Source organism: Oryctolagus cuniculus, chromosome 19 (assembly GCF_051225735.1).
Source record: "Oryctolagus cuniculus isolate XC-2025 breed Fujian yellow rabbit chromosome 19, ASM5122573v1, whole genome shotgun sequence".
NCBI classification, from domain to species: domain Eukaryota; kingdom Metazoa; phylum Chordata; class Mammalia; order Lagomorpha; family Leporidae; genus Oryctolagus; species Oryctolagus cuniculus.
Window position 1 is genome coordinate 34,695,034 of NC_142885.1, and position 23,616 is coordinate 34,718,649.

Genomic DNA, 23,616 nt, shown 5'->3' on the forward strand with positions numbered 1-23,616 from the left:
AATTTTTCAAAAGGATTTTTTTCAAAGTGAGTTACTGATCAAGGGAGAGACACGGATGGAGGAATGGAGGGAGTGAAGGGGAGAGAGAGTGAGTGCTTTTATCTACTGGTTCACTACCCAGATGGCTGCAGTTGCTGTGGCTGTGCTACACCAACTAGGGACCAGGGGCTTCACTCCTATCTCCTACGTGGGTGGCAGGGCCTCAAGCACTTGGTCTATCTTCCACTGCTTTCCCAGGCCATTCCCAAAGAGTTTGATCAGTAGTGCAGCAGCCAGGACTGAAACTGGTGGCCATATGGAATGGGCTTTGGATGTGTTGGCTTTACTTATTATGTCACAATGCTGGCCCCATCCACACGATTTTAAATATTTTTATTTATTTGAAAGGCAGAGTGACAGTGAAGTGACAGATTCATACTGAGAGATACATCTTTGCTCTCTACTGGTTCAGTCCCCACATGGCCATACCAGCCAGGGCTGGGCCAAGCTGCAGCCAGGAGTCTGGAACTCCATCCAGGTCTCCCCCACATCCATTAGCAGGAAGCTGGGTCAGAAGTGGAGCAGCTGAAACTTGAACTGGGGCTGTGATATAGCATGCTGGTGTCACAGACAGTGGTTTAACATGCTGCACCAAAATGCCAGTCCCCCTCTGCTCATTTATTTTCCTCTCTGTATATTAACTTCCACCAGTAATACAAAGCCTGAGATATTTTTCTTTGTGGGTTTGGGTTAACTCACTTAGCAACTGAAATCTATTCCATCCATTTTGTTACAAATGTCAGGATTTCATTCCTTTTTAAATGGCTGACTTGAGTATTTGATTTGCTGATCTTTTGTATTTTTTTGGTTTCAATATTAGTATTTTTAAATTTTAATATTCCTTTCCTCCTACTCATTTTGGGTTTGATTTGTTGTTGCTTTAAGCTGGATTGATAGCTCATTTATTTGGTGCCTTCTGGATTTTTGATGTATGTTATAAACTTCCTTCTTAACACTGCTTATGCCATATCCTATAATTTTTGGGATGTTATATTGATGTCTTCATTTGTTTACTAAGTTTTTTGACTAGTTTTCTGTCTAGTTAATATGTCCACTGATGAAAGTGGGGTGTTGAAGTCCCTGTAACTATTGTATTGGAGTCTATGTCTCCCCTTAGATCCATACACATTTATTTTGAATAGCCTGTTGCCGTGGCATTGGGTGCATATACATTTATTATAGTCACATCTTGAATTGATCCCTTAATCATTACAGTTTCTTTCTTTGTCTCTCTTAACAGTTTTTATGTTAAAGTCAATTTGGTTTGATGTTAGGATGGTTATCCATGCTCGTTTTTGCTTTCTGTTAGTTTGGACATTTTTCTATCCTTTCATTTTCATCCATCTGTATCTTTGTTGGTGAGATGCGTTTTTTGTAAGCACCAAATGATGGGTCTTGCTTTTTAATCCATTCAACCACCCTGTATCTTTTAGTTGAAGCGTTTAGGTCATTTACATTCAAGGTGACTATTCGCGAGTAACTACTTGTCCCTGTCATTTTCCTATAAATATTCCTACTGTTTGCTTGCATTTTCTTTTTACTTTTACTGGGAGATTTTCTGCCTTCACATTATTTCACAATGATGGCTATCTTTCCATGCTTCTGTGTGTAGCACATCCTTAAGCATCATTGTAAGACTGAATGAGTGGTGACAAATTCTTTCAATTTTGATTTGTTATGGAAGGTCTTAAATTCACCTTTGTTTGTGAATCAGTTTCATAGGGTACAATATTCTAGGTTGACAGTTGTTTCTTCTCTACAATACTGTTTTTAATTTTTATCTTTTTATAATGTCTTCAATTTTTATTTTGGTCTGAGAAATTTCCAAAGATTTGTCTTCTAGTTCTTTCTTCTGCAACACCAAATCTGTTGTTATGGCTTTCTACTTTTGCAATATGTGAAAAACATATTATTCATTTATATTTTTATTTATTTATTTTTTTGACAGGCAGAATTAGACAATGATAGAAAGACAGAGAGAAAGGTCTTCCTTTTTCCGTTGGTTCACCCCCCAAGTGGCCACTATGGCTGGCGCGTTGAGGCTGGCGTGCTGCACTGATCCAAAGCCAGGAGCCAGGTGCTTTCTCCTGGTCTCCCATGCGGGTGCAGGGCCCAAGCACTTGGGCCATCCTCCACTGCACTCCCAGGCCACAGCAGAGAGCTGGTCTGGAAGAGGAGCAACTGGGACAGAACCGGCACCCCAACTGGGACTGGAACCTGTTGTGCCAGTGCCGCAGGCAGAGGATTAGCCTAATGAGCCACAGCACTGACCTTTTATTTTTAATATTACCATTTGATTGCTCCTCAAAATCTCAATTTCATGGAAGAATTTGTCATTCATGGCATGTATGGATCTCTTTAATTCATGAATATACTTCTCATTGCTTCTGAGTAATCCTATGATTAATCTTTTGAATTCCACTTGAGAAATTTCATCAATCTCTTCCATATTCACTTTCAAATATGGAAGTATTGTTGTGTCCATCTGGGGGAGTCCTGTTGTCTTCCTTTTTCTGTTTCTTGAATTTCTGCATTTATTTTTAAGCATTTGTGGAAATACTTGTTGGTTTTTGCTCTGATGGCTTTTATCTTTGAATTATGCCTCTGTGGCTTAGTGGGGGTATCTGCTCTTTCAGTGAATCCCCAGAGGTGTGTGCCAAGTGTGGCCAGGGAGCTCTGATCCCTGCTGCAGGATGGGGTCCATATTCAGGATGGTATCCAAGTTGGGCGAGGTAGATCTCTTTTTAGCAGAAAGGTGAGTATGGTCACCTCTGTTGATGTAATCACACCATCACCTCCTCTCTTCCAAATGAGCAATGTGAACTAAAGGTTTTAGTTCACAGTGGGTGTAAATTTCATCCACATTGCCATATGAGCCACACAAAGGATCTGTGCAGTTCTCATTATGAGCACAGATCCCATTGCAATCCCACCCCAGGCAATCAGGGAGCTCTGAGCATATGGAATCACACACAATGATTGTCCAGAGATTCAGCTACACTCTGAGCTCTCTTGTGCAGTCACAGAATTGCCACAGTCTCAGCACACTATTCCTGCCATCATGGGATCCAAAGGACCCACCCTTCCCTGGTAACCTGTCATGACTGCAGAAAGTCAAAGATGTTTCCAGAGCCAGCTTCCTGAGGGTATTCTGCCTAGTAGGCTTGAGCCCCAGAGCCTGTGATATGTTGAGCAAATGGGGGCCACTCATATTGCTGCTTGCATGCTCATCCCCCTATCAATCCTCCCAGCCAGACTTAAAGTCAGTGGGGAACTTGCTTCTTCCCTCTGCTATAATCTCTGGATCACAGCTGTGCACAAGAGTGTCAACCGACTGTTGCCTTCTCTCCACTGGTTGCTGATTGTGTGCACCTGAGTTGTTGCCATCGGTACTGCTGACATGATATTGTTGTCCCAGCTGGCTGCTGGCTGCTGGGCTCAAGTGCAAGAGCTTTCACAACTGCTGCTTTTGCCCAAAATGGCACTGCCCTCTCTCAGCTGGTTGCCTGGTGCCATTGTGGGTGAGATGAGGAGAGAAAAACATGCTCCTTTTTTTCCCTCACTGGGTTGGTGGGTACACTATCCACCCATCTCCAATCACAGAACAAAAATCAAGGTCATGGCAATGGTGAGCTTTCCTGCAGATATACTCTGACAAATCCAATGTCCTCCATGCCCTCTGTTCAGCTCCCAGCTGACAATCCCTTTCCAAGCCTGTGGTCAGACACAGGTGTGTGTCTCTACTGTGCAGACGGCAAATTGTGGTTCAGATGGATTAAGCGCCTGCCTGCAGTTACACAAAGAGATCTGGGAAGTGATCTCCACTCACCAAAGGTTGGCATTTGTGACTTCTATGTGCATTGATCTGATATCTCATACCTGAACCTAACAATGTTGTTTGACTCTCCCAATATGCTACGCATAACTGACAAAATTGTAAATGTGTCATTTGTGGGGCTTGCATTTGACATGGTCACATAGACACCAGTCAGGATTCTGGCATCCCAGATTGGAGTGTCTGCATTTGAGTCCTGAGTCTGCTCTTGATTCCATCTTCCCACTAATGCATACCCTGGGATGCAGCAGGTGATGGCTCAGTAGTTGTGTTTTTCTCACTCAGCAGGGTGACCTAGATTGTATTACTGGCTCCTGGCTTCAGTCCCTGGCCAACCCTTGGTTGTTTTAGGCATTTGAGTATGAACCAGTGGGTGGAGTATCTGCCTGTTTTTAGCTCTGTCTCTGTCTTCATGTCTCTCTGCCTCAGAAATAAAATAATTTAAAAACAAAGATCAGGAAGAATAAAACCCAGTGTGCCACATGACCTTTAGTCATGTCATCAAGTTCTCTCTGCAGGAACTCTTGAGAAAATGGTGGGAAAAACATCAAAGGACATTTGCAGTAAGCGCACAAGGAGGGCTGAGCACTGAGAAGAGTTGTCATGATGGAATGAAGGCAGCAGGCCTTGTTGGCAGGACAATGAGTGTGAGTGTGTGTGGGGATGGGGTCCTTCCTAGCCCAGATAGGTTCTGGACTCCAAAATGCCTTCTGTGGAGTACCTGCAGGGTCTGCCCCAGGCACTTCCATCCCCTTCTCACACCCACTTGTTGGTTGTCTGCTGCTACCTGAATGCACTTTAGCTGAACTGCAGGTTGTAGGCCCACGAGCCAACCAGGTCCATGTCCAAGTATCTACTAGGTTGTGCCCTGCCTGGCAGCTCCAAGGAGATTCCAGTTTTCAGCTGATGCTGAGTGTGGGCAAACTGTGTCCCATGTACCTACAGGACTGAGGCTCCTGTCCCCTTCCGCTGCCCCTCCTGCCACATCACTTCCAGGTGATAACAATGGGCCCACAAGCAGACCCCTGGAAAACCTCCTACTGTCACACCTGTGAAGTCTTTTGTCAACTGTCATGGAACCACCTAGAAGCCAGGGAGGGATTCAGGGCCTGGTCTTGGGGACAGGGATTTTCATACCCACTTGGCAGGGAGATATTCTCTAAATGAGTTGAATAGACTCTCTGGAAACATGACAGGCAGCTGAACTGGGCCCTGGACACAGCCCTCTGCAAGGGAAGCCATGACCTCAAAGTAGAAAGATAAGGACAAAATGGTGGGAATGATTGTCTGTAACTTAGGCATGTGTGTTTTCACTTCAAAAGGCACTTTTGTGTCCAGCCCAAAACTTGTGCTATAAACCAACGATTCAAATGTTTGGAAATTTCAGTGGAATGATAGGTCCTGAAAGCTCCCAGGACAGAACAAACTATCACCCACAGGGAAGAATCGAACCATCATGGGGTTTCTCATGGAATACAAAATGCTCAGCCTTAGAAGCTGGTTCCAAAGTTCTAGAAGGAATCAGCATTCATCCCAGAACTCCAGGCACAGCTGCTGCCAGCAGGCAAGGGAGTTTATCACCAAGATGATGGCATTTGTACACATTCCTACTCCAAATGACATGGAGAATGGTGACTGAGGGTCCCTGGTTGACCGAACTTCCTAGGACAGTCATAGTACTAGATTCTTGTGTGTTACCTGCTGGCCTGGGTACAAAGAGGATTACAACTGGGAGGAGACCAGGTATAGAAGGGTGCGGTGCCTTTTTGCTTTTCATTACTTCCTATTCACTGCCACCTACTTCCCAATCTAGCACACTGCAACAAGTAGGATTGTGATGTCCCTAGACAGATGTGCATTCAAATTACATCAATGACTTCCTGTGACTTTACCTTATGTCTTAAAATAAAAGTGAGTCTGCATGCTGTTTTAAGCTAGGGATCACTTTTGCAAAATCTAAATCATTTAAACCAATAAGGTCCAAGGTGGCAGAATAGTGAAACAAGAGTCCAAGTCACCTTGGCAAAAATTAATATTTAAAAAGTGGTGATACATATGCCTAACATAAAGCCCATGGGCAATTTGCAGTGGGAAACACAGCGAAACAACAGAGACAGTCCAGGTTTTTGCCAAAAGAGCTAATAGGAAAAAAATAAAAAACAACGAAGGCTTGGATCCAGGGAGGAAAACACCGGCACCAGCAGATCAGGCTGGTGGCTGGCTCCCCTACCTCCCTTGCATTGCCTCACCCTCCACCAAACAGCGAGGGGCACAACAATTCAGAAAAATTCCTTCCCCTTCCATGTAAGCATATGGCAATGGGAAGCCCTGCATATGGAAAGCTTGTGCCCACCCACCACCATTGAGAAGTGAGCTGGGCTCCAGTAGGTGGGCATGCTGTGCACATGACCCACAGACTGATAGCACTGCCTAACAGAGGGAATTGTGCTCAATGGAAAGACTCCACAGATCAAAGATGCAGTTCATTTAGCAGTGTGAATAAGTTCTGAACATACCAAGGACTAACACTGGGGCATCCCACAGCTGAGTAGAAGGGTGGATCACACCAACAGAGGTGAACTCCTTCCTCTACCCTGATAACCAGAGGAAAGCTACAAAGCCCCCTGGGGGCCTTACCTTGGATACTTGCTCTACCCTGGAATACTGAACTGAGCACCCAGCATGCACCTCTTGGTACCCACTGAAAGTATAGACATCCCCATAAGTCACAAAGACACAAACAAACTAAAGATAACACCACAAAACAATAAAATGAAACAAAACAACACAAATGCCAAAAGGCAAAGGAAGAAATTTAAATAAATAAGGAACCTATTAAAAGACCCCTAAAGGAACACTACAGCATTTCAATAGTAGAAGGTGAAAATGAACAGATTAAGGACATACCAGAAATGGAATTCAGAAAATTAATCATCAGATTACTCAGAAGCAGTCAGAAGCAAAGTCATGAACTAAATGAAAAATTTTTCCATGAAATTGAGATATTAAAGAAAAATCAAAATGAAATCCTAGAAATAAAGAATTCAATAGAGCAAATATAGATGCTGGGGAAAGTCTCACCAACAGTAGGTGATGCAGAATAAATATTCAAACTAGAAGATAAATCTCTGGAAATTTTACATCACCATATGAAAGAACTATCTGTACCTCAATGTTTATTGGAGCTCAACTCACAATAGCTAAGACAGGAAATGAACCCAAATGGCTGTCAATTAAAGAATGGATAAATAATTATGGGATATGCACACCATGGAACACTACACAACCATACAAAAAATGAAGTCCTGTCATTTGCAACAAAGTTGATGAAACTGGAAAACATATACTTAGTGAAATAAGCCAGTCCCAAAGGGACAAATAACACATGTTCTCCCTGACCTGTGAAAACTAATAGAGCACCTCAAAGGCAACATGTAGAAATGAAATTGACAGCAATGATTTTGAACAGCCCTTCTCTTGACTGTTGAAGAATAGTTTTGTATTCTATGTTTATCTTTTCTTTTCCTTTATAGCATTTCCCTCATCTTTTTTTCTATGAGTCACTGAATTCTTTCTGAAGAGTTAACTATATATATTATATATATAATTTTAAAACTTTTTTTTTTTTTTGCCAGACAGAATTAGACAGTGAGGGAAAGAGACAGAGTTATAGACAGTGAGAGAGAGACAGAGAGAAAGGTCTTCCTCCATTGGTTCACTCCCCAAATGGCCACTATGGCCAGCATGCTGCGCTGATCTGAAGCCAGAAGCCAGGTACTTCCTCCTGGTCTCCCATGGGGGTGCAGGGACCCAAGCACTTGGGCCATTCTCTGCTGCCTTCCTGGACCACAGCAGAGAGCTGGACTGGAAGAGGAGCAACAGGGACTAGTACCAGGTGCCCCAACCAGGACTAGAACTTGGGGTGCCAGCGCCACAGGTGGAGGATCAGCCAAGTGAGCCACAGTGCTGGTCTATCTATAATGTTAATTGATAATAGATCTTAGTAAAAAATAAAAGGGAAAATAAGAAAGGGAAGAGGAAGGGTGGTTGGAGGGCAGGCACAGTGGTAAGAATTACCAAGATCCTAAAGTTGTAATTGTTAAATGTATGAAGTTCATAACTGCATAGCAGTATAGTCCTGCATACACACCTACAGATTTACTTCTAAGGGTACAGCTTAACAACTTGCAACCAGACCCTAAATTCCCTTAAGCTGGCTGGTAGAAATAGCAGCTTAAGTGTTATAAAGATCAAATGGATAGGATTAGGAGGCAAGTGACCATATAGATAGGATCCAGTGCTAACAGATCATAAAATAAGTGTTTGGAAATGATAATAGAATTAAAAAAGAGTGAAGGCTCCAACATGGGAATCAGTCCATACAGCATACCCATAGAATGACAATCATTTAAGAAGCACTCCACATTTAGAATCAGCCCTCAATGCTTTCTAGTCTGGCTGAAAATCTGAGGGGGAGCATTTCCAGCATGGAAAGCCAAGATGCTCTGGCAAAAATGTCCTACTTAAAGAATCCCTGTGGCTGGACGCCAGTGGAAAGAATTGGCCCTCAAAGAAGGATGCACTTTCCTCTGAAAGGAGGAGAGCACTTTCACTCTGCCTTGTCAAACTAGTGGATCCAAAAGGCTTCCAAGGCCAAGGCAACTCATGTTAAGAGCTTTGGGTGATCACTGATATCATAGCTAAGAGTCCTATTTGTTAAATAAATAACAAGAGTCACTGTGCACTAACTTCTCATGCAGGACCTCTGTCCCCAAAGAGTTGTACCATGAGACTTAATAGTAAAACGTATTATCAAGAATCACTTCCTTTTAGTGTATTAAATGAAGGATATTTTTATGTCCTGTAAGTTATCGTTATGTCTAAGAGCTACCAAAAGACGAAACATTCTTAGGTTCTTCTTTAAAGACAATTAAATTACTAAATGGAGAAGGAGGATGAAGGGGGGAGAGTAGGAAGAATTACTATGTTCCTAGTGTTGGATTTATGATACACAGAAATAAAAAAAATCACAACAAAGTACATTAATATTAAAAAGAAAAACACGAAGTAATCTTTTTCTTTGTTTTTGATCTGTATTTCACAGTGAAGCTTAAAAGTCATTTGCCCTTATATTAAAATGGAGTTTTGTAAAAAAAAAAAAAATCCTGCTCAACCGGTGTGCAAAACACACACAAAACAAAAACTGTTGCCACTTTATCTGCATGAAAAAAGAAACACACTTCAGATGAGTAGGTATCCAACTAAAGCATATAACAAAGTAACTTCAGTTCACATTTTTTCCAGAAGTTGCCTGGGTAGAAGTTATTCCGAAGGTTACTCAAATATTCTTCCAGTGCTTAGTACCATGCTCAAGTATTGCCGTCAACACAGAGGACACCCGCACAATGACGTCAGCACAGCCGTGGTCACACTCTGGTACCTGCTCCATTAGGCCCTGTAGAGTGAGCGCTTTGCCAGCAGCCGCGTCACTTTCTATTTGTAGGCTGGCTGCCTGGTGCTGACGTTTACTTAGCGCCCCCAAGGATAATGAATGAAATTGAAATCGTTTTACCTTGACGGAGTGAAGCCGTCCTCCCTCCTGAGGTTTGGCCCGTATTGCATATTTTTTTCTAGGCGGCGCTCAAATAAGCCTCCAAAGTGGCTGCCACTGGACGCCATCTTGCCCGGAAGTAGGATAGATCAAGGCGTGCCAGGATTGGCTGGAGAATCGACAGCATCGGTCATCATTTCCTGAGAGCAGGGACTGAAGAGACGTGGTGCCGCCCCCTGGCAGCCCCGCAGAGAGGATGTGAGAGACTTGCTCCCGCCTCCCCACCACAGGGCACCTGGCGGGATGCAGGGCGGGGAGAGGGGGCGGGACCGCAGGGGGCGGGGCCGATCGCTCTCCGTTGAAGTCAAACAACCGCTAGGGCGGCCATTTCTCAAGCGGCGGGGCCACACTGCAGTGTGAGGCTGCGATCGCCGCGCGGGGCTGGGGAGGCGGCCCGGCCATTCACCCGTGCTTGAGACTGTGTCCTCCGCTTGCCGCGGCGCCTCGTGGCCCAGCTGCTGCGGGTGATGCGCCGGTCCCGGGAAACCTGGACGGCGGCCTGGGGTGGGATGTGGCAGAGTCCCTCCGGGGTCTTGTGTGCAGTTGGGCGCAGGGCCGTGCAGCGGCCAGGCCGCAGCTCCCAGGAGGGCAGGATGTTTCTCGGTGGTCTTTGCAGTCCTCGCCAGGTCTGGGTCGGCCCTGTCTTTACTGTCCCATACCATACCTTCCCACTCTGATAAGGAAGAAATAAATACGGAGTGGATATTGCATTTGGTTGACAGTTGAGAATCCTAAATCTATAGTCTTTAGAGCTCATGATATATGTTTCTAATCATGTTACTAAAATAATAAGTTTATATTTTACTTAACTATAATCTCGCTGTTGATAGACTTTAAGACAGCCTTAAGATTTCACTGTTAGAAATTCTGCAGAAAATCTTCTGGTGTGATCTTTCAGTCATGAATTTGGAATACCATGCTGACTTATTTACTTATCCAAGATTGTGCAAATTTATGGGCAACCTGTTACCATTTTGAATTCTGAGATGGTTGAATCAATTTGTATGCGGTCATAGGAATATGAGGGCATTGGTTTCATCTGTGTCATCACCAGCATTGACTGTTGGAAATGAAAATAAATTTCTAAACGTTATGGCAAATATGGATAAGAGAGATCTTCAATTCTGCAGAACTATACTTGTATGTGTAGAGTACAATAGTAGTTTTGAGTCTGTGTGGATCATAAAACAGGTTACAAACTTTTAGATCCTTTTTCCTCCCATTTTTACATGAATCGAATCAAGCTCTGGATTTGAGAGCTGGATGGAAGGCAGGCATTTTAGTGATCATGGTGAAAATGTGGCTGCAACTGACACAAGTTGATCTAAACTGGGACTCCCAAATAGAGGTCAGGAAGCACAAGGTATAATGGGAATGAATTTCTTCTGATGTCACAATATAGCAAAGAAAGTGAAAAGTTCAGATGTTTTTTAAATGAGGTGACATGACACCCAACTTAGATATTGTTACACCCAGACAAGGATATTCAAGTGATTAAGTCATTATCGTGTAGTTTACCATGCTTCTTGATTTATTTGTATTCTATTATTTTACTCACTGCTTAGGTTTACTAATTCTGTTTTTGTGAAATTCCTTTTCCTTTATGAATTACTGGGTTTTACTCTTATCGAACTTTATTTTCTAGCTTTCCATGGTCTTGACTAAAAATGCCAATTCCATAATGGGTTATTTTCCTACTTTAGTCTTGCCTATTAATGTTTTAAAAGGGTTATTTTATTTATTTGAAAGGAGGTGCTATGGAGTGAATGACAGACACAGAGAGAGAAATCTTCCATCTGCTGGTCACTTCTCAGATGGCTGCAACCAGAGCCAGGAGCTTCTTCTGGGTTACCAATCTGTGCAGGAACCTAAGGGCTTGTGCCAAATCTGCTGCTTTCCCAGGCAGATTAGCACAGAACTGGATTGGAAGTGGAGCATCGAGGACTCAAACTAGTGCACATATGGGATGCTGGCATTACAGGCGGTGGCTTTACCTTGTATGCCACAATACTGGTTCCTTGCCTAGGAATTTAATGGGCATGATTGCAAGCCTCAAAGCTAAGGAATTGTGTCTGTTTTTAATTTTTTTGCCAGTTGAATCCTTTAAAGATATTTTAAACTATAGGAGTAACATGCATTTGTTATATTTTACAATTGAAAGCAAAAACTGGGATTTTCCCCTATCCCCAGTCCTTGTCTTGGTGTGAATTTTTGCTGTTGTTTGGGGGGTCTCACTAGACCCTTTGGATTTTAAGAAGAGATCAGAAAGAATGTTCTCAATGTTTTACTATACAAAATATATCAAAGATGCCTTCTCAGGTATTATAAACAATTTGCATCGAACATCTCTCTAAGTATATAAGCTCCTCTTTTGTGGCAATGCCACTGGGATATCATTTCCCAAAGAGTCACTGTTAGGAACAGGAAGTGGACTGGCTAACCAAGGAGTCCTTTAATTCTTGCTGGGCAGAAGCTTTGTGCTTTGTGCTTCCTCAGATTCATCCCATTCACATATGGGGCAAAGGAGACAGCAAGCAGAAGTTTTGCTGCTCCAAGGCAGTTAGGAAAGGCTGATTGCCTGGAGCATGGCTTTTTTGTTTAAACTTTCATTTAATGAATGTAAATTTCCAAAGTACAGCTTATGGATTACATTGGCTCCCCCCCCCCACAACTTACCTCCTACCTGCAACCCTCCCCTTTCCCGCTCCCTCTCCCCTTCCATTCACTTCAAGATTCATTTTCAATTCTTTTTATATACAGAAGATCAGTTTAGCATATATTAAGTGAAGATTTCAACAGTTTGCACCCACATAGAAACACAAAGTGAAAAATACTGTTTGAGTATTGGTTATAGCATTAAATCACAATGTACAGCACATTAAGGACAGAGATCCTACATGAGGAGTAAGTGCACAGTGACTCCTGTTGTTGACATAACAAATTGACACTCTTGTTTATGGCATCAGTAATCACCCTAGGCTCTTGTCATGAGCTGCCAAGGGTATGGAAGCCTTTTGAGATCACTGACTCTGATCATATTTAGACAAGGTCATAGTCAAAATGGAAGTTTTCTTCTCCCTTCAGAGAAAGGTACATCCTTCTTTGAAGACCTGTTCTTTCCACTGGGATCTCACTCACAGAGATCCTTCATTTAGGGTTTTTTTTTTTTTTTTTTTTTTTTTTTTTTTTTTTTTTTTGCAAGAGTGTCTTGGCTTTCCATGCCTGAAATACTCTCATGGGCTTTTCAGCCAGATCTGAATGCCTTTAGGGCTGATTCTGAGGCCAGAGTGCTGTTTAGGACATCTGCCATTCTATGAGTCTGCTGTGTATCTCGCTTCCCATGTTGGATCGCTCTCCCCTTTATTCTGTTGGTTAGTATTAGCAGGCACTAGACTTGTTCATGTGATTCCTTTGACTCTTAGTCCTTTCATTATGATCAATTGTGAACTGAAATTTATCACTGGGACTAGTGAGATGGCATTGGTACATGCCACCTTGATGGGATTGAATTGGAATCCCCTGTTATGTTTCTAACTCTACCGTTTGGGGCAAGTCAGCTTGAGCATGTCCTGAATTGCACATCTCTTCCCTCTCTTATTCCCACTCTTATATTCATATGGAGACACAAGAGACCTTGAATAGCTAAAGCAATCTTGTACAACAAAAACAAAGCTGGAGGCATCACAATACCAGATTTCAGGACATATTACAGGGCGGTTGTAATCAAAACAGCATGGTACTAGTACAGAAACAGATGGATAGACCAATGGAACAGAATTGAAACACCAGAAATCAACCAAAACATCTACAGCCAATGTATATTTGATCAAGGATCCAAAACCATTTCCTGGAGTAAGGACAGTCTATTCAATAAATGGTGCTCATGCTTCTGCACGTGGAAATCCAATTTTCCCAGCACCATTTATTGAACAGGAAATGGTATGCCCTGTAGTATGTCCTGAAATCTGGTATTGTGATGCCTCCGGCTTTGTTTTTGTTGTACAAGATTGCTTTAGCTATTTGAGGTCTCCTGCATCTGCATATGAATTTCAGCATCACTTTTTCCAGATCTGAGAAGAATGTCTTCGGTATCTTGATCGGGATTGCATTGAATCTATAAATTGCTTTTGGGAGAATGGACATTTTGATGATATTGATTCTTCCAATCCATGAGCATGGAAGATTTTTCCATTTTTTGGTATCCTCTTCTATTTCTTTCTTTAAGGTTTTGTAGTTTTCATCGTAGAGATCTTGAACGTCCTTGGTTAAGTTTATTGCAAGGTATTTGATTGTTTTTGTAGCTATTGTGAATGGGATTGATCTTAGACGTTCTTCTTCAGCCATGGCATTGTCTGTGTATACAAAGGCTGTTGATTTTTGGGCATTGATTTTATATCTTGCTACTTTGCAAAACTCTTCTATGAGTTTCAATAGTCTCTTAGTAGAGTTCTTTGGGTCCCCTAAAGAATCATGTCATCTGCAAAGAGGGATAGTTTGAGTTCTTCCTTCCCAATTTGTATCCCTTTAATTTCTTTTTCTTGCCTAATAGCTCTGGCTAGAACCTCCAGAACTATATTGAATAGCAGTGGTGAGAGTGGGCATCCCTGTCTGGTTCCAGATCTCAGTGGAAATGCTTCCAACTTTTCCCCATTCAATAGGATGTTGGCCCTGGGTTTTTCATAAATTGCTTTGATTATATTGAGGAATGTTCCTTCTATACCCAATTTGCTTAGAGTTTTCATCATGAAAAGGTTTTGTATTTTGTCAAATGCTTTCTCTGCATCTATTGAAATAATCATATGGTTTTTGTTCTGCAGTCTGTTAATGTGGTGTATCACATTGATTGTCTTGCACACATTAAACCATCCCTGCATACCAGGGATAAATTCCATTGGTTTGGGTGGATGATCTTTCTGATGTTTTGTTGCATTCTATTGGCGAGAATTTTATTGAGGATTTTTACATCTATGTTCATCAGGGATATTGGTCTGTAATTCTCTTTCAATACTGCATCTTTTTCCGGCTTAGGAATTAAGGTGATGCTGGCTTCATAGGAGGAATTTGGGAGGACTCCCTCTTCTTCGATTGTTCTGAATAGTTTGAGAAGAATTGGAGTTAGTTCTTCTTTAAATGTCTGGTAGAATTCAGCAGTGAATTCATCTGGTCCTGGGCTTTTCTTTGTTGGGAGGGCCTTTATTACTGTTTCAATTTCTGTCTCAGTTACGGGTCTATTTAGGTTTTCTATGTCTTCCTGGTTCAATTTAGGTAGGTTACATGTGTCCAGGAATCTATCCATTTCTGATAGGTTTCCCTGTTTGCTGGCATACAAGTCCTTGTAGTAATTTCTGATGATTCTTTTTATTTCTGTGGTGTCTGTTGTTACATTTCCTTTTTCATCTCTGATTTTATTGATTTGGGTCTTTTCTCTTCTTTTTTTAGTTAGTTGGGCCAATGGGGTGTCAATTTTGTTTATTTTTTCAAAAAAACAGCTCCTCATTTGGCTTTTTTGTAATGTTGTTTTTTGGATTTAATCCTGTTTATTTCTTCTCTGATTTTAATTATTTCTCTTCTCCTACTAGATTTGGGTCTGGTTTACTGCAGATTTTCTAGATCCTTGAGATGTGCTGAAAGCTCATTTATTTGGTACCTTTCCAATTTCTTGATATAGGCACCTATTGATATAAACTTTCCTCTTAACATTGATTTTGCTGTATCCCATAAGTTTTGGTATGTTGTGCTGTTATCCTCATTTACTTCCAGAAAATTTTTGATTTCTCTTTTAATTTCTTCTATGACCCATTGTTCATTCAGGAGAATATTGTTCAATCTCCATGTGTTTGCATATTCTCTAGGGATTCCTGAGTTGCTAATTTCCAACTTCATTGCACTGTGGTCTGAGAAGCTGCATGGTATGATTCTAATTCTTTTGAATTTGCTGAGACTTGCTTTATGGACTAGTATGTGGTCAATCCTAGAGAAGGTTCCATGCACTGCTGAGAAGAATGTGAAGTCTGTAGATGTAGGATTGAAAGTTCTAAGATTTCTGTTAGATCCATTTGGGCAATAGTGTCAATTAAATCTGCTGTTTCCTTGTTGATCTTCTGTCCGGATGATCTGTCTATTTCTGAGAGTGGAGTATTGAAGTCCCCCAGTACTATTGTATTGGAATCTAAATCTCCCTTTAAGTCCCTTAACATATCTTTTAAATAGACCAGTGCCCTGTAATTAGGTGCATATACGTTTATAATAGTTACATCTTCCTGTTGAATTGAACCCTTAGTCATTATATAGTGTCCCTCTTTGTCTCTCTTAACAGTTTTTGTATTAAAGTTTATTTTGTCTGATATTAATATGGCTACACCTGCTTTTTTTTGGTTTCTGTTGGCATGGGATATCTTTTTCCAACCTTTCACTTTCAGTCTGCACGCCTCTGTGTTAGAGAGATGTGTTTCTTGTAGGCAACAAATAGTTGGGTTGTGTTCTTTGAGCCAGTCAGCCAAACGGTGTCTTTTAACTGGAGACTTAAGTCCATTACCATTTAATGTGACTATTGATACATAGTGACTTTGCCCTGCCATTTTCCCAGAAATATTTTCTAGTATATGCTTTGAGCTTCCCATGTTCTTTTACTGGTAGGTGTTCTTCCTTTCCCTTCTTTCATATTGATGGCCGTGTTTCTGTGTTTCTGAGTGTAGCACATCTTTAAGTATCTTTTGCAGGGCCGGACGAGTGGCCACAAAGTCTTTCAATTTCTGTTTGCTATGAAAGGTCTTTATTTCACCTTCATTCACAAATGAGAGCTTGGCAGGATATAATATTCTGGGCTGGCAATTTTTCTCTCTTAGCACCTGTGCTATGTCTCGCCATTCCCTCCTAGCCTGTAGTGTTTCTGATGAGAAGTCTGCTGTGAGGCTGATTGGAGATCCTCTGAGAGTAATCTGACGTTTCTCTCTTGCACATTGTAGGATCTTTTCTTTATGTTTCACTGTGGTGAGTTTAATTACCACGTGTCGTGGTGAGGATCTCTTTTGGTCATGTTTATTGGGGGTTCTATGAGCTTCCTGTACTAGGATGTCTGTCCTTCTCCAAACTGGGAAAGTTCTCTGCTAGTATCTCACTAAAAAGGCCTTCTAATGCTTTCTCTCTCTCCATGCCTTCAGGAACTCCTAGAACTCGAATGTTGGTTTTTTAATAGTATCCTGTAGATTCCCAACAATATTTTTTAGATTTCTAAATTCCTCTTCTTTTCTTTGGTTTGACTGTATGTTTTCCTGTGCTCTATCTTCTAAGTCCGATATTCTCTCTTCTGCTTCACCCATTCTGTTTTTAACGCTTTCTAATGTATTTGTCATTTGATCTATTGAGCTCTTCATTTCATTTTGATTTCTCTTCACTATCACACTTTCCTGTTCTACTAGTTTCTGAGTTTCTACTGATTCAATTTCAATACTGGTTATGGATCTGCCTAGTTTTTTTTTTTTTTGTTTTCATGGCTCAATTTAGGTAGTTTTTATATCTATAGGAATCTATCCTTTTCTTGTAGGTTTCCTGGTCTGTTGGCATAGAGCTCTTTGTAGTAATTTCTGATCATTTTTCTTACTTCTGTGGTGCCTGTTGTTACATTTCCTTTTTTGTCTTTAACTTTATTAATTTGATTCTTCTCCTTCCTTTTTTGAGTTAGTTGGGCCCATGGCTTGTCTATTTTGCTCATTTTTTCAAAGAATGATCTTTTCATTTTGCTGATCTTTTGTATTGTTTATTTGATTTCAATTTTGTTATTTCTTCTCCAATTTTAATCATTTTTTCCCCTACTAGTTTTGGGTTTGTTTTGCTGTTATTTTTCTGGGTCCTTGAGATGCGTTGATAGCTCATTTTATTTTGTACCTTTCTAAATTTTTGATGTAGGCACCAATGGCTATAAACTTTCCTCTTAACCCTGCTTTTCCTATATCCCATAGGTTTTGATATGTTGTGTTATCCTCATTTGTTTCCAGAAAATTTTTACTTCCCTTTTGAGTGTTTCACTGTTCACTGAGGAGCATGTTGTTCAATCTTCATGTGTTTGTATATGTTCTTGAGTTTGCCAAGTTGTTGATTTCCAACTTCATTTGATTGTGGTCAGAGAAGACACATGGTATGATTTTGATTTTTTTTAATTTGTTGAGACTTTCTTTATGGCTTAGCATGTGGCCAATTCCGGAGAAAGTTCCATGTACTGGTGAAAAGAATGTGTATTCTGTGGCTTTAGAGTGGAGTGTTCTATAGATACCTATTAAATCCATTTGTTCTAGAGTGTTAATTAACTCTGCTGTTTCCTTGCTGGTTTTCTTTCTGGTGGATCTCTCCATTGCTAAAAGTGGGTATTGAAGTCCCCCCCCCATTACTATTGTATTGGAGACTCTGTCTCCCTTTAGATCCATTAACATTTCTTTAGTTAGCTGGTACCCTGTAATTAGGTGCATATACAAGTAGTCACTTTTTCCTGTTGAATTGATCCTTTGATCATTATGTAGTATCCTCCTTTGTCTTTTTAACTGTTTTTATGTTAAAGTTTATTTTGTCTAATATTAGGATGGCCACACCATCCTAATACAGAAGTTTTCTGTTCTTATTTCACTAAAAAGGCTTTCTAATCTGTTTTCTTTTTCCATGCCATCAGGAATTCATACGTCCTGTATGATGGATCATTTGATGGTATCCTGGAGCTCTTCAACAGTAGTTTTTAGTTTTCTGATTTCTTCTTCTTGCTTTTGGTCTGACTATAAAATTTTCAGGGATTTGTCTTCTAGCTTAGATATTCTTTCTTCTGCCTCACCTACTCTGTTGTTAAGGCTTTTCACTAAAATTTTTATGTGAGCTATTGAATTCTTCATTTCTTGTATTTCATTTTGATTTCTCTTTAAAACCTCAATTTCATATGAAAAATTTTCATTCATATATATTTTTCTTTAGTTCATGAATTTGCTTCTGATTGCTTCTATGTAATCCAATGATTAATTTTTTGAATTCTGTTTCTGGCATTTCCTTAATCTCTTCATCATCATTTTCTAATATTGACATATTGTGATGTTCCTTTGGGGGTCTCATAGTGTCATCCTTATTTTTGATTTTTGCCTCTGTTCAAGGTATTTGTAGACTTCTTTTCTCTCTGGTTATATCTGTGGTTTGTAGGCATGCCAGATACTCAATTGCTTCAGCCCCACTTGCCACTCAATTGTACTGGCTTGTAAAAGGCTCCCTTATGCAGCTTTCCCCCTCTGCTCTCATTACCAGATAACCAGTTGTGTGCAACTGACAATAAAGCTTGTGCATCTACTCCCTGCCTGCGTCCAACACTGGTGTAGGCTCTCCCCCTGCTGGCCACAGGTCGCCACTGTAGCAGTGATGACAGAGGGAATAGAGATGCATGCCTCCCCTCCCCCCTTTTTTTCCTACCCATGTGAGATCTGCATGGAATTCGAGTAGAAGTTCATTAAGCTTTCCCTCCCAATGTTCTACCACTCTGAGGTCCCTAACGAGACTTCTCTGAGTTCCTGGGGGCTAGTGATGTGTGTAACATATTCCTGGTGAACTACAACTGAGAGATGAACTTGGTCTTTAGTCTTTGTCTCCTGCAGCATCTGGGCTGAGGTACATCTTGTGATTCAAGAGCCAAGGGAGCACATCAAAGAAAGCCTGTTTTGGGACAAGAATTAGACCAAGAAATAACAGGTAACATTATATCAAATGTCACTGAAAGAGGGTGAGAATAATATAACCTGAGTCAGAAACTTAAAGAGACTCTGACTTATGTTTGATCTACCATCCAACTCCTCAAGGGGCAACCTGAGCTGAGCAGTAAGGATTGGGAGAGGAACTTACTCCACAGTGACTTGTGTACTTGGCCAGGGAGCTTCCTTGATAGACCCAGATTAGGTTTATAGGGAGTGGATGCACCACTTCCTGCAGAATAAGAATATGACCATGAGGCTCTGGTCTGATGGAAGTAGTAGGACCTGAACACACTTCAGCAAGTTGGAGAAGAAGCTCTGCCTGCAGGACCAATCCAAGGTAATGAATTTGTTTGTGGGTGCAATAGGAAGAGACAGAGTGGAGTTCATAATATCCTAGAGATACTGGAGGAAATGATTTATTGTTCTGGGACAAGCTGATGAGCTGGCTAAGAGAAAAACCTTAGAAAAAAAACAATGAGAGAGTACAATTTGCCTCTGTAGACACTGACCATTTAGCCCACTTTCTACAGTCATCCTTTACAGATGATCCTCTTTTTGACTTGGGCCAGCAATGACTTCTGTAAGGGTGATAATGCATCAGCATAGCAGTGATACACCAGAAATGAAAGTGTGTTTATTCAAGAAAAGGTCACAAATAATGACTGAGTTTCTATTTCTCAAATTTTAGTTTCTGATCCAACCGAAGAAGTGTCTATTCTAAACTGTTACTGCTATAATGGTGTGCATAAAACATTTATTAATTTATTTGAAAGTCAGAGTTACAAAACAAGAGGGAGAGACAGAGAGATTTTTTCAACTGCTGGCTCATTCCCCAGATGAATTCAACAGGCAAGGCCGGATGAGGCAAAAGCCAGAAGCCAGGAGCTTCATCCAGGCCTTTCAAATGAGTTACAGGCATCCACATACTTGGGTCATCCTTTCCTGCTTTCCTGGGCCATTAAAAATGTGTTGGATTAAAAGTAAAGTAGCCAGTATATGAAACAATGTTCATATGGATGCAAACATCACAGGTGGCAGTCTGGACCTGCTATACCAAAAGAGTATCCACAGCATTAAGTGAATATAGCACTGTAATCCATAGATGCTAATAGATTTCACAGGTAGCATTACACCCTCTGAACATCCAACAGGATGCAGGTGAAAACAGACAGGAGACCTCATGTATAGAAATCTGTGTAAGTACATATACATGCTACAACCTGGATAACCTTGAAAATGTTACACAAAGTGAAAGAAGCCAGGTGCAAAGTGCCAAATGTATTATTCTATGCACCAGAAATATTCCAAATGGGATCTCCAGAGAGAACGTGGGGGAGTGGATGCCAGGAATTGTAAGATAGAAATGGAGAGTTTATCAAAATATTCTAGAATTGGGGATAATTGGAAATTCTTTGCTATATAGCAAATGTATGCCTAACAGTGGTAGATTTTATGGTAGCTGAATTTTACTTCAATAGTAATAGCAATAATGTGTCTTTTCATGTCATCATGCCTCAGTTTCTTATTTGTATAATAGCTACATATTTCTAATGATTAGAAAGGAAGAGGGGGAACCAGTGAGAGGGAGATTTCCCATCCCCTGTGTTACTATACTAATGCCTGCAACAGCTTGGCCTGGGCCAGCCTTACGAATGAAGAACAGACTTTAATTCAGGACCCCCACATTGGTAGCAGTATTTTCCAATCTTCCTCCCAGGAATCGGAAAAAGGAAGCTGAACTGTGATGTTTGCCCTGCCAGTGACATAGAGTATGTCTTTACAAGCAGTATCTTAATCCTAGTGCCAATTATCACCCTCACTCTGCTCTTGTTCCCTGCATCTTTATCCAATAGTGCATCTCCAATTAATAGAGTGGCCAGAATGTGGTGCTGACAATCCATTGTGACAAACCTCAGATGAAAATTTTGAATTTGTGAATGGCTTTTAGCAGAAATGAGGTAGAGGTAAGTGATGTACCTATGTGGAAAGACTTCTGTCAACTTAATTGGAAATGTTTAAAGGGATTTGTGGATAGAGGGATCTGTACCTGAGATCTGGCTCCAGTTCTCACATCAGGGGGACCTAGGCAATACTCACTCCACCTTGTTTTGTACATCAACAGCAAGTGGAAATGCAGTGCTTTCCTCACAAGTTGAATGCATTTGAAATAATAATCATCCCACCACGTGTGAATTCAGTGACATCAGAGGGTTCCAACCTGATAACTCCATTGCTCTAATAAGTATGAGGAAGTATTACTTGTATACTTATTTAGTCTCTATAGAAATCAGAACAAATCTCAGTTCAGGGAAGAAAGCCTAAGCCACTGATTCCATCTTTCTAAGAGTAAAACATTCTCTATATGCATATATTGTGGGTCTAAAAGCCAAAAGTCTTCAGAGGAAATGCTAAGTATTAAAGAGTGGATTCCAGGAAAGCCATTCAAATGAAGACTCAAGTCTTGTACTTCTCTTGATATCCTAAAGGACCTGAGTATGTCTATGTCACCGGAATAGTTTCATGTCATACGGAAGAATGCTGCAGACGCCTGTGCACTTTGCTCCTGATGATCCAGGAGTGCAGTCCTCTGTACAGGCAAATGATGCTGCAATGAATACTTCTCTGGTTCACTGATCACTCTGCATGAACCAGTGAAACACAAACATTTAAACCTGGCTAAAAAGGTACTGCCTGTCCCTCTCCTGTAGGTGTGTTTGCTTACACTGCTATCTCAAGGATTGTAGTGAGAATGAAATGCCATCATGTGTAGAGTACTTAGCTAGAGGCCTGGCATATGCTACTCAAGTAGTTGTTACTGTTATAATGATCTTTTACTAGCACTGCCCAAGCTCTTCCCTGTGTGAGATTGAGATATGTGACTTTGTGCTCCCCATGATTGTCATTTTGACAAGGAAGGTCTTGATATATATTACTTTCTGCCACTGAATGTCAAGTCCACTGACATAAGAAAATAAATTTTAAAAGAAACCTTTCATTCATTTCACAAAATGATACCATTATACAGTGTCTTTGGGAGACAGTGTGGGGTGGGTAGAGAGGCTTTAGAAGGTATTCGATCCATTCCACTTCTTCCTCTACTTGAAGAGGAATATTCAGCATCCCAATGTCAGTCCCCTTGCCACCCCAAGTTAGATAAGTCCAGCAGCTGAACTGAAGAAACCTGGACTCCAGGAGAGTCCCCTAAGTCTGAAGTTCATGAAAGCTGGTTGGGAATGGAAGCCAAGAAAGTGAGAAGGTGAGTGTTCCCACCACAGTATCAGCTTGTACTGCACATGCACACAGTGGATCACCAGGCACCGCAAAAGCATGCTCAGTGTTAACAGTGATTTTTAGTGGAATTCAGCCATCATTCAATAGGGTTCAACCATATAAGAAAAAAAATCTATCAGTTAACATTGCATAAGAACTACCACTGGGCCCTGTTCAACTCTATATGTGTTGGAACCAAAGGAACACATCTGAAAAGTAGCATCAGCTTCATATCTATTCTAGACATAGATGGTGACTATGTGTATGCAGGAGAATATAGATAAACTATTGGAGTGCCTTGGTATCTTTAAAATGATCTCTTTTGGAGGGAGGTGCCTTTCTCTGAAGGGAGGAGAGAACCTCCACTTTGACTATGACCTTGTCTAAACAAGATAAGAGTCGGAGAACTCAAGGTGCTTCCATAGCCTTGGAAACTCATGACCGGTGCATAGGGAGATTACTGATGCCATAGACAGGAGTGTCAATTGGTAAAGTCAACAACAGGAGTCACTGTGCACTTACTCCTCATGTAGGATCTCTGTCCTTAATGTGCTGTACACTGAGGCTTAATGCTATAATGAGTACTCAAACAGTATATTTCACTTTGTGTTTCTATGGGGGTGCAAACGATTGAAATCTTTACTTAATGTACACTAAACTGATCTTCTGTTAAAAAAAAAAAAAAGAAACTATCAATTCCCAACTTGACTCTCACTGGGATTAAACATGACAATAGGTCTGATCTGATTTCATCATCATTTAAAAAAAATCATCTATTATTTTTCACTTTATGTTTCTGTGTGGGAACAAACTGTTGAAATCCTTACTTAAGGTATACTAAGCTGATCTTCTGTATACTAAGATAATCGAAAATGAATCTTGATGTGAATGGAAGGGGAGAGGGAGTGGGAAAGGGGAGGGTGGTGGGTGGGAGGGACGGTATGGGGGGGAAAGCCATTGTAACCCATGAGACATACTTTGGAAATTTATATTCATTAAATAAAAGATAAAAAAAAATAAAATGATCTCTTTTGGGTTTAGAACAAAACATGCAAGTAACAAGTAGGAAATACTGTGTTTAGTGACACCAAAAACAAAACAATGCCCCTAAAGTCTGAGGAAGGACTTAGGATGTAGGGAAGTCTAAC